This window comes from Myodes glareolus, chromosome 8 (assembly GCF_982192425.1).
Source record: "Myodes glareolus chromosome 8, mMyoGla1.1, whole genome shotgun sequence".
Lineage (NCBI taxonomy): Eukaryota > Metazoa > Chordata > Mammalia > Rodentia > Cricetidae > Myodes > Myodes glareolus.
In genome coordinates, this window is record NC_142033.1 from 37,525,566 (window position 1) to 37,537,695 (window position 12,130).

The window sequence follows — 12,130 nt, forward strand, 5'->3', positions numbered from 1 at the left end:
CTAGGATTGGTGCAAAGCTGTTGCTAGGCAAACTAAGGCAAGACTCGCGCCAGAAATAGAATTGCTTATCTTGTTTACCACACTGCTCAGTGCCATCTTGTAATGGCGGATCTCAAACACATGTGGATCCCCACACTTCCCCCTTTTGTTTTAAATCGTATGAAAATGTACTGGTCATAGCTGGGGATAGTGGATGCTGCCCTGAAAAATATTGCCACTCCTTTTTCCAGGGATAGGGTAACATTGAGGGCGACCTATATGCTCAGCATCATATCCCCCTGATAGGATCTGATCAGTGCACTCTCAGGTGTAAGCTATCTGTGGTAGCCTCTGACCGGAGCCAACCGGTCATCCAGTCCCTCTGGGTGCAATGGCAACAAGGCCTCCAGGTGCAAGGGCACTGGATTAGAGGTCCTGAAAAATGCTGATCCATGCTTGGGGGGACTGGCCGGCTTCCAAAGCTGCCAAAGCTCGAGCAATTGCAACCTTCTCCCGTTTCCTAACACGCAGCATCCTACAGAGCAGGAACAAGACAAGTATCAGACCTGCAAAAATTATCATGCCGAACATGCCAACTCCAACCCACTCTTTAAAATAGGTGAATGTAGCCACTAACCAATCAGAAAACTGTCCCAATGTAACAACTTCTACTTCTGCCTGGTTAAGCATGTGTATCTTAAGCGTAAAATTAGCTTGAAGCTGTTCAAGTTCTCGGGACCAATTTCCACTTAATAAGGCTGATATAGCTTTGGAATCATTAAGGGTAGCAGGATAGGGGGTAATACACATATGAGTAGTTCTATCTACACAGCTCATAGTCATAACATCAAAAACTTTCACCTAGACACGGCATGCCAAGAATATCTCTGTTCCCACCCATTCCTAAGGAAGGAAAAGGCAAAATAGAGTAAGAGATAAGAGGTTGAAGGTCATCTCTGCTGCCTCCACATGAATCTTCCACAGCAGGACACTCAGCATTCACTGGGTCATCTTTCTTCTTTATTTCTCTTGTCGGTCTTGCTGGCACCCAGATGTATGTCAGCATTCCTAGAAAAACATAAACAAAACTCTCCTCCCAAATTAATATTTAAGAGTATTAAAAATCTCAGTGTAAAAATTCAGCACAATCAGTACTGGAAGTAGACTGGTTTTGAACTTAAAGATCTACAGATCTCTGCTCCAAAGAGCAAATCTTGTTTGCCTGTGCCATTACAGCTGGCCTTAAAATTAGACGGAATTGCTTTCAAACAGAGCATGTCTGTCTGTTGCTGTTTTTCCAGCAAAATCCTCCTCTTCTTGTTCAGTTAATTCATCCTCCTCCTCTGACTCTGTTATCTCGAGGGAGGCAAATTCTTCCAGCACCGGATATAAGGACGCTGGAGGCTTTTTCTTAATATTATCCTTTTTTGTTACTTTATGAGGGTTCTTTCCTTCCCTCTCTTTTTCTTCCTTCTGGATAGCCTTTTTTCTTTCTCTTTTATTTTTGTGCATGTTTTGATCCTCTCCTTTTGATTCTGCTTCTGATAAACTGTCCTGGTGCTCTGATAGTACCCTGCGTCCTTGCTTAATTACTTTTATATTTTTCCCTTCCTTAAGGCACGAATGTACCAATCTCCACAAGGGGAGCGTTCCTCTATCTAATTGATCATTTTCCTCAAGGTCTCTGCCTAGTTTTTCCCAACAGTTGCGGGTGAGATCGCCAGAGACGGCAAACCATGGTGCAGTCTTATCTATGTCCTTGACGATGGCCTGAATCATACTTGTAGAAATCTTTAAACGCCTTTGTTTCAACAGACTCTGTATTGGACTTCCCACTTATTTAAGAGGTTTTTGGCATCAGTCGAAAGCCGCTTTATCTACAGCGGACTTACTTTCGATTCCTTTATTTACGAGGCCTTGGCGTTAGTCGAAAGCCGCTTTATCTACGGCGGACTTACTCTCGATTTCTACACCCAACAAAGACACTCCTTTCCAGGTTCATCACACCACAGCCAAAAACAACAAAAATAGACCACAAGGGTTAGCAGAATAACAAACAGAGCACCAACATACCTGAGAGGACTTACCGACTTCGTCCGCTTCGCGTGTAGAGTTCTGAATCCTCTTCGGCCCCTCACAGGTGTCTGCTAGATGCTCAGTCCCGCGTCCGGGTTTCTGGCACCAGCTGTGGTCCCGGGTTTCGGCACCAGCTGTGGCGCGCCCCCTGACCAGCAGGGGAAGAAAGACCACCGACACAAGGATTCTTCTCTGATCACGCTTTTAATGAAGCACTGCTTGGTTGAGGGAGAGCTGGAAGTGAGGGGCCACGAGCTGAGAGGAGTGGCGGCTTATATGCAGGTTGAAAAGATGTTCCCCCCTAACAGGACACTAGTCAGGCTAGAATTGGTGCAAAGCTGTTGCTAGGCAAACTAAGGCAAGACTCGCGCCAGAAATAGAATTGCTTATCTTGTTTACCACGCTGCTCAGCGCCATCTTGTAATGGCGGATCTCAAACACGTGTGGATCCCCACAACATGGCTTAGGGAATTAGGGCTTAAGCAAATCAATTTGTTGTGTGAGGGGGGTAGGGAGCACACACTCCATTCCATAGCAAGTTCTTTAAAATGTTTGCTGCTTATGATGTGTGTGATCATTTTCACCAAAGTGTTGTTTGACCACATGTCAGACTATACCATGAAAGGAATACTATATATCTTTAATTTAAGACAAATAGAATCATTGGTATAGACAAGGCTAGCCCATATTATATAAGTGATAAACATCTCTGATAGTTAATAAATGATAAATATCTGTAACCACAATCTTTATTTGTGAAGTAACTTCCATTCATCTACTTTTTTAAAATGTTGGAGGATGTCTTATAACATCGTGTCAAGATTGGTTTGTATGACTGATAACATGTTGCACGATGATAGAGCAACATTGTTAAGAACCAGCTATGAAAGTACTCCGTGTTTCTATCTTCAGCCCTCCACTGTTGTTATGGGCATACATGTCTCATCACATCAGAGAATTGAAGATGGAAAGACTTGGAGACTTTTAAGTGCGATGTTTTCAAGGCGCAGACCTATGAGTGGTAACCATCATATTCTCTAGCTCCATTGGGTGCTACTATATCATAAAAACTTGTAAAAAAAAAAAGGTAAGGTGATATGTGTATAAAATTTTACATCCAGACAAAGTAATAAACAGTTTGGTGATTAAATTAAAGTCCTCCACAACAATGGCTTTTCTGTTGGGTTTCCTTTTATGAGCTCCATATTTCAGCATCAGGATGTCTTCACTTTTAGAGCAAACTTTCTCTGTCTTAGTGTTACTGGCATTTGCAGCCAGATAATTCTGTGCTGGGAAGGGCAATGCGGTGTACTGTGTCTGGAGAATTTTATTTCAACTTCTGTGGACTATGGTCTCTCTAGTCCATAAGTATTCAACACCCTCCCCTTGATCAAGAGAAATTTCTAGGCCTTGCAAGCTCCAAAGGCAAAAATCAATTATTTCTTGTTTCAGAAATACTAAAATCTTTCCTTTCCCATCATCTCCTACAAACACATTACTCCATGTGGTTTCTTTCCTCAAAGCAACAGAAAATTAGCCACACTCACCTTTATACTTAACTCTGCTGTTCTCAATCCATTATAGAAACTTCAAAAAGAGTGACAGTTCATAGAAAGAGTAACAAAAAATTGTTATTTCTATTTCTGTAGCATGTCTCAAGTCAATTTTATCCTCTTCATGTCGATGATGCTATACTAACCTTATCTCCTAAATTAGTTTTAAAGCATTCATTTTTGTCTTTCTCTCCAACGGTAGTCAATGAGGAGAGAGATCATTATATAGTTCATATCTTGGAGTTTTTAGTTACTCCTGAGACCCTAGGAATTAGTTTTTGTTTCTCTCAAACTTTACACCAAAAAACCTGCAGTTTCCTCTAAACATAGTTATCAGTGGATAGAATTCTACAAAGTGAGGGAAGCTACTCAATCAATGGATCAGTGTCCAAATTTACTCTATCTGGAACATAGAGTTAATGGCACAATTTAAATATGCTAAGCCACTTTTTAAAAGAATAAATAAAACAATCACAGTTAACATAATATGCCAAGTGCCATAGAAAAACTATCTACAACCATCTGTATACTCAACCAGTGTCAGAAAACAAAATATTAATAGATTAGTGTGGTGACACCAAATTAAAAACCTGTACAATAGAGAACAGAACCCACAAAGTGAAGAGGTGGTTCCCAGAGCAAGAGAACACATTCGCAATAACAATTCATTTCTATCATATATATGTAAAATCAGAAACTCAAAAGCATGTATTAAAAAAAGCAATCAATGAATAATATGTGACTATTACGGAGGAACAAGTAGTTCTTTTGTGTTACTGCTGTATTTTAGGTTAACAATAACACACTGTATGTTTCACAAAGCTGATGGAAAGGATAATGGCATTTCTTTCATATTCTATTGATAAATAGATAATTGTTTAATAGACAGATCTATTTAACCTCATTTAAGAATTATTATACAATGTATGCTATATGTATGTATATGTGTTGAAACTGTGATAACCCAGACATGAGTGCGCTTTATATTTTAATGTTTGAATAGTTGTTAGACAGGTCATAGTTGGCAATTGATGAAAGGCACATGTGTATGTGTGTGTGCGTGTGCGCAAGCGAGCAAGAGAGAGAGAGAGACAGAGAGAGAGCATATCTAGTGTAATACCAAAAATGTTCCCAAAATTCTGTCCTACTACTGATGGGTGATTTTTATCCTTTTTGCTCAGTTGGAAAGGTAATTACATAGTGGACAACTGGGTCCATATCTAAAAGTATTATTGACCCAGTTTAACATTAAGGCATAGCAAAAAGATAACAATGCATTAAGAAATTAGCTCTTTTTACTACCTTTCCCAGCAGGTCTATCTCTGTCAAAGGGGAGAAAGTTTCTAAACTACAAAAAGATCTTCAGCTGCCAATTTTCTATCATCTGAGAAGATGGATGTATCGGAGAAGAGACAGCAAAAATAGCAGGCCCATCAAGGTTAACTCTGAGTCACTGGGACTTTCAACTTACAGGAAGCCAAATCAGGCCACAGAGAACTGCTGACAAGAAGCTTCCATGGACCGCAGAAGGAAGCTCAAACTGCTACAATGCATGCCCACTCTCCAGGCATTCCCTACATTATTTATAGAGGAATAAATTATCTGTTCCCAGAAGAACTACCTCGTTTTAAATCTAAGAAGTAAGTTAGAAATATCTATGTAAAATTACCATATTAAAAATGGAAAATCAAAGGCAGATGCGTAACTCAAGAAAAAAAAATTATATATAACCAGTAAAAATTGGAACTAATCTTTCTTGAAATAAAACAATACAAAAACAAACATGTCACTTATAGAAACAAGAACTCAAGATACACCTATAAGAAGTCAGCTAAGAAACAATGAAACAACAAAGGGATGTGAGCTGTGAGCTAGTTGCTTAACAAAGAGAAAAACAAGCGAAGGGTTCCAAAAGAAAAAAATGTAAAAATAAAGGATATGTGGAATTCCTAGATTTACTGTGGCCTCTCTTGCATGATACTCTCATTTCTTACACGGTGACTATTAAGAAAGACAATGCCATTACACACTGAAATGTTGTTGTCGTTTCTAAGACAGTTTTGGAAGCTGTGCAATAGTACATCCATTGTGTGCTACTGATGACGAGCCACCGGTGTTTGAAGTTTGGCCAGTTTTGAATGATGGGTGGCAGGTTGGCAAGCCTCTGTGAAGGACCCTATAGGATTACAATACTTCTTCATCTTTGGAAAACACAATTTTCTGGAGAAAGATACATAGGAAACAGGAACAAATTTTTCACACATTGAACACAGTCATCAGAAATGATTCACAAAAGGAAGAGCCAAACAATGCTGTAAACAAATTATTTAATATGAAATCAGTTAGGAAAGAATTTAAATAAGATCATCATATATGGTACAGTAGGCAGTAAATATAATCTATATATAATCTATAAAAATCTGCTTAACATGGGTAGGCTGAGTTAAATAGGTATCCACTTTTCCTTTAGGGAATTAATGTCTCAAGTGTAACTGAAGAGTGAAAGGGAGAGACGGAAGCAGGAATGTGAAACCAGGAGATGACGTCACAAACAACTGCAGTAAGAGTCTCTGCATACCATTTCCTAGGCTGTATATATGAAGACTCAAATATTTTATAAGCATTTCTTTGTGACTAGAATGAAAACTTTATTTTCTCAGGACTTCATATAAATATTCAAATACCCATACATAAAATGTTTATAATAGTTTTATACACATACTGTAATGTTTGATGATATTTTAGGTTAATAATAGTATATTATCAAAAGATGTAAGGCTTTTGGATAGCCCATTATTATTATTATTATTATTATTATTATTTATTAGATAATAAAGTTTAGAGGTAGGAAGGTCATAAACAGAAATGAGAATAAAACAAACATCAAATGAACAAATAGCTCACAAGAATGGGAGGGGGAAGGGAGGAAGGATGGTTATGGGAGCAGGGAAGTTTATATCTCAACTAAGGGAGCCATCTTAGGGTTTGTAAGAGACTTGATTCTGGAGGGGTTCCCAGGCCCAAGGAGATGTCCCCAGATTGTTCCCTGGGCAGCAGAGGAGAGGGTGCCTGAACTGGCCTTGGCCCCTAACCATACTGATGAAAATTCTGTATGTCACCACAGAACCTTCATATATCAAAGGATGGAGATAGAGACAGAGACACATATTGGAACACTGGACTTAACTCCCTAGGTCCAAATGAGAAACAAAGGGAGGGAGATCGTGAGCAAGGAAGGCAGAACCAGAGGGAACCTTCATCCGATGATGGATGGAGATAGAGACAGAGACCCACATTGGAGCACTGGACTGAGCCCCCAAGGTCCAAATGAAGAGCATAAGGAAGGAGAATATGAAAAAGGAAGTCAGGACCGCGAAGGGTGCGTTCACCCACTGATACAACGGGAACGGGACTGATCTAATGAGAGCCCACCAAGGCCAGCTGGACTGGGACTGAACGAGCCTGTGATCAAACCGGATTCTCTGAAGGTGGCTGACATTGAGGCTGACTGAGAAGCCATCGACAATGACACTGGGTCTTGTTTTGTCTGCATGGACTGGCTTTTTGGGATCCTGGTCTGTTTGGATGCTCACCTTCCTGGACCTAGAGGGAGGGGGTAGGAACTTGGACTTCCCACAGGGCAGGAAACCCTGACTGCTCTTGGGAATGGCGAGGGAGGAGGAGAGGGAGTGGGGGGAGCAGGAGGCTATCGGGAGGAGAGGAGGAAGTGGAAATTCTTTAAATAAACAAATAAGGAAATAAAAACAAATAGCTCACAATAAAACAGAAACTGTGAAAAAGGTTGGAAAAGTAGAAACTCTTTCTTGAATCAAGAGAAAAAAAATTAATTTAATAAACACAAAAAACAACCACCTCAAAATGAAACACAAAGAAACAGAAAAACAATGGAAAATTTTGAATTATGAGCCATGACTTGTTTATCAAAAGGTATAATGTAACTTTAAAGAATACAGACCGCAAAAGTGTGTTACACTTTTTTGCATATCAAAAATTAAATCTGCAAAAATCTATAAAAAAACTAACTGTAAAATGCAATAAAACTATGAAAAAATACTAACGAATTTAAATATAGCACAGTTCAAGTGTCAAAATATTGCCAGAGGTTTCCATAAGATTTGGAAAACAGAATATTTTTAAGCAAATATTTATAATGTAAATAATGTTATGCTCAAAATAATATATAAATTTAGGTAATTTAATTAAATCTGGTAGATATTGAAGACACTATTTAAGTAAGCAGTTCGTAATTTTAAGAAGTATAACTGAATAAGAAAAAAACAGAGGGAAGGAATTGGAAAAATAAAAAGGATTGAATCATTTTAAATTGCAAATAAATACATAGAATATTTTATGAGCAAAGCCAACAAAAAAATTAAGTTAAAAAATTTGTTTAAAAATATGTGTGCTGTAATTGGAGCCTAGTCCAATTATCAGAGAGACTTCATCAAGCGACTGATGGAAATAGAGGCAGAACCACAGACAAGCATTAGGCAGAGTTTGGGAAGCCTATGGAAGAGGGGAAGGAAGAGCTGTAGGAGCAGGAGAAGTCAAGGACACCATAAGGAAACTCACAGAATCAGTAACCAGAGTTCATTGGGGCTCACAGAAACTGAACCTACAGCCTGGGAGCTGTATGGGATTTATCTAGGCACTCTGCAAATATTACAGCTAATTGCATAGCTTGGTCCTCTTGTGGGACTCTGAACAGTGGGAACAGGGGCTGTCTCTTACTGGTTTTGGGGACCCAATTCTTCATACTGGATTGCCTTGCCCAGCCTTAAAATGTGGGAAAGTGGTTATTCTTACTACAACTTGATATGCCATGCTTTGCTGATACTCTGGGAGGCCTACTCTTTCCTAAACAGAAATGGAGTGAATTGGGGGATGGGAATGGAGAGGGGAAATGGGGAGAAGAGGAAGACGGGAAAACGGTGGCTAAGATATTAAAAATAAATGAATAATTTTTTAAAATGTTAAATTAAGTAAGTTGAAAGTGTATTATAGGTGCTGATTACAAAAGTTTAAGGTGGTATCCCAAAAAGAAAGGTCTGCTATTTGCAGAATAATTAAGATAATATTTAGGGGTTATTCCATATTTCCAATAAATAGCCTATATAGTGTACTGTGGAGGGGAAGTTTATTGAAAAATGCATATTTCCAATAAATAGCCTATATAGTGTACTGTGGAGGGGAAGTTTATTGAAAAATGCATGTTCAATGTGTGATATAAAATAAGTGTAAATACCAAGTTATCACTTCTGGTAACAATTTCTCCAGTAATAATCCTTTGGAATCCTTGGAAAATTAGATTGCAAAAAATGAATTGTGTGTGTGTGTGTGTGTGTGTGTGTGTGTGTGTGTATGTGTGTGTGTGTGGAGCAGATTACAATTAAAACTAAAAACTATAGAACATTTTTGAAATACTTACAGCAGAAAAATGATTCCTCAAATATATAATATGTCTTTAGAAGTTATTAATAAATACCAAAAAAACTCAATTAAATTTTAATAGTAAAGTAGGAGTTTACAGAGCGAAAAAAAAAGAAAAAGCATGAATAGTTTCTAACTCCTTGAAGAGACAATCAGCCCAACTTAAGGACAAGGAAAGAAAAACATTGGGCTATAAGAGATTAAATTTGTTTTCTTTTTTTTTTCCCCCTGAGTTTTATTTATGTGTAGAGCTTCTGCCTGCATGAAAGTCTGTGCATTGTCTGTTGCCCTTGGTGGTCAGAAGTGGGTGTCAGGTTTTATGGAGCTAGAACTGCAGAAGGTTATGAGCCACCATGCAGATGCTAGGAATTCAAACCCTTTTCTCAAGAACAACATGTAGTGTTTTTGTGCTGAGCTCTCATCCCAGTGTCAGAGATGGGATTTTTGGCATCACGCAGCTTGAGAAGCTGAGCAGCGGAAGTGCTAAGTGGTGCAAGACTTTCAAAGTATGACTGCGAAAGAGTATTCAAATTAAATACACAAATACTGTTGAGCATTTCTTTTTTTGTTGTCGCTATTTTTTTAATAAAAATCTTTATTTGTTTATTTTTAATTTGGCTCTTTATTTTTTCCCTCATACATTATATCTCTATCACAGTTTTGCCTCCCTTCCAGTCCCTCCCTCATACCTCCCATCTCTCTTCCAAATCCCCTCCTCCATCCCCTCCAAACCCTCCAGAAGAGCAAGTTTCCCAGAGATATCCACTGAACATGGCATAACAAGTAATAATAGGACTAGACACAAACCCTCATATCAAGGGTACACATAGCAACCCAGTTTGAGGAAAAGGGTCCCAAGAACTGGCAAAAGAGTCAGAGATAGCACTTACTCCCACTGTTGGGAATCCTACCAGAACTCCAAGCTAATAATTGCAACATATATTTAGAGAATCTAGCTCAGACCCAGAGTCTATGTCTGTCACTCCAGTCTCTATGAGTCCCTATGTGCCCTGTTTAGTTGATTCTATGGGTCACATTCTCTTAGCGTCTGTCCTCAGCCTCTCTGGATTCTGCTGTTTTCCACTGGCTTCACCTAGTGTTTGACTGGGGGGGTCTCTGTCATTGCTTCCATCAGTTAACTGATGAAGATGGAAAGAGTTCCCATTCTCTTGGCCTAGTAGGATTCACATAGTAAAAATGTCCATCCTAAAAATCTACATCACTTTGCCCTCATGTTCATGTGGATCAAAGACCTCAAAATAAAGCCAGCCACACTGAACCTAAGAGAACAGAAAGTGGGTAATAGCCTTGAATACCAACAGGAGACAACTTCATGAACAGAACACCAGTAGTGCAGGCACCAAGATCAAATATCAATAAATAGGATCTCTTGAAACTGAAATGATTCTGTAAAGCAAAGGGCACTGTCAATCGGAGAAAATGGTATCCTTCAGAATGGGAAAAGATTTTCACCAACTCTACATCAGCAGAGCGCTAATTTACAAAATATATAAAGAACTCAAGAAACTAGATTATCGACAAACCAAATAGTCCAATTAAAATATGGGATACAGTTCTAAACAGAGAATTCTCAACAGAATAATCTCAACTGGCTGAGAAACGTTTAAAAATATCGTCAAAATTCTTAGCCATCAGGGAAATGTAAATCAAAACTAATATGAGATTCCATCATACACCTGTCAGAATGGTTAAGATAAAAAAACTACAAGTGACAGCTCAGGCTGGAAATGATGTAGAGCTAGGGGAACATGCCATTGCTGGTCTGAAATATGTACAAAGTCTCAATACCCATCAATACCACTCTTGGCATATACCCAAAGGATGCTCCTTCCTACCACAAAATTTATCTCTAAGAACATCATACACAGGGAACCCACTTAATGCTTGCAGAAGCACAGAATTATTTACCCTAAGAAGCCTTGGATAATGGCTAGAAAGTTTGGATCACCGTTCCCTCTTCTTAACTGTGTTTTCCTAACAAGCTCTATCCAGAAGCTATATCCTTCTTCAGGTTCACCACATCTCAACATCTTTTCTTAATTGAGTAAATAACTTGCCAAGTACTTGAAGGCAGGGCCAATTTCTGAGTAATTTTTTTTATCCAATGTCTAAAAAAAAAAAACCTCTTCCTTTAATAAATTTGTGGATGAATATTAAATAAGAAGTGAGTACAGTGTTGATATATTGTTAATAAATCACTGACTGGGAAACAATACATGAATTACATTTTTATTTTATCTTGGAGTTGATAATATAATTATATTATTTTAATTTGTTCACATTCTCACTTGTAGGACTGCTGGTTCAGAGGAAAACAAAACACAAATGCTGTGGTTTGCTTCTTTACTTTTTCTTTTTTCTTTTCTTCACGTTCACGTCTCGGGTGAGAAAACGACTCTCAGCTGCTAGAAAGTGTTGTGTTCATCATTCACAGAAATAATAACACAGGAAACAACACCCTCCCTGTTTCTCACTCCTAGCTCCTTTGTTTGTTTGGTTTCCAGTAGGTGCCTCTTCTCAAAGCTTGCCTGTTTTCTTTATGTGGGGTAGGAGTGTGTCGTGCTCATTGAAAGTCAAGAGCAGCACAAGTTACGTGATGAGCTGAAATGTCTTACAGAACACATTCTCCCTCCGTGGCTGGCTGAGAAGGAGCAGAAGTGATCCTTAAAGGACAGAGGAAGCATATGGCAGACAGACCCTAGGAGGATAGAATTGAATAAGTACTGGAGATTTGTCAAAGAATGACAGTAAATAAAAGGCTTGGTGGGTTAGACATGAACATGCAAATTTGGAAATCATACATAATTAATGGAAAGCTGATTATGAAGTCAAGTATGTGACTCTGATCATGGCAACTGTTAGGATGGAACATCAAGAAGGTACACTAATAATAATTGGTATTGAGTATTTAAATACACTTATTTGCAAGAAAATATATGCTTTCTCATTATCAGCAAAGAACATTGAGGGTAAAGTCACCATAATAAGCCACAAAAGTTGTACAATGTGTTAGCGTTATTCCAGCCCCGTCACCTGGATGGATGTGCTTG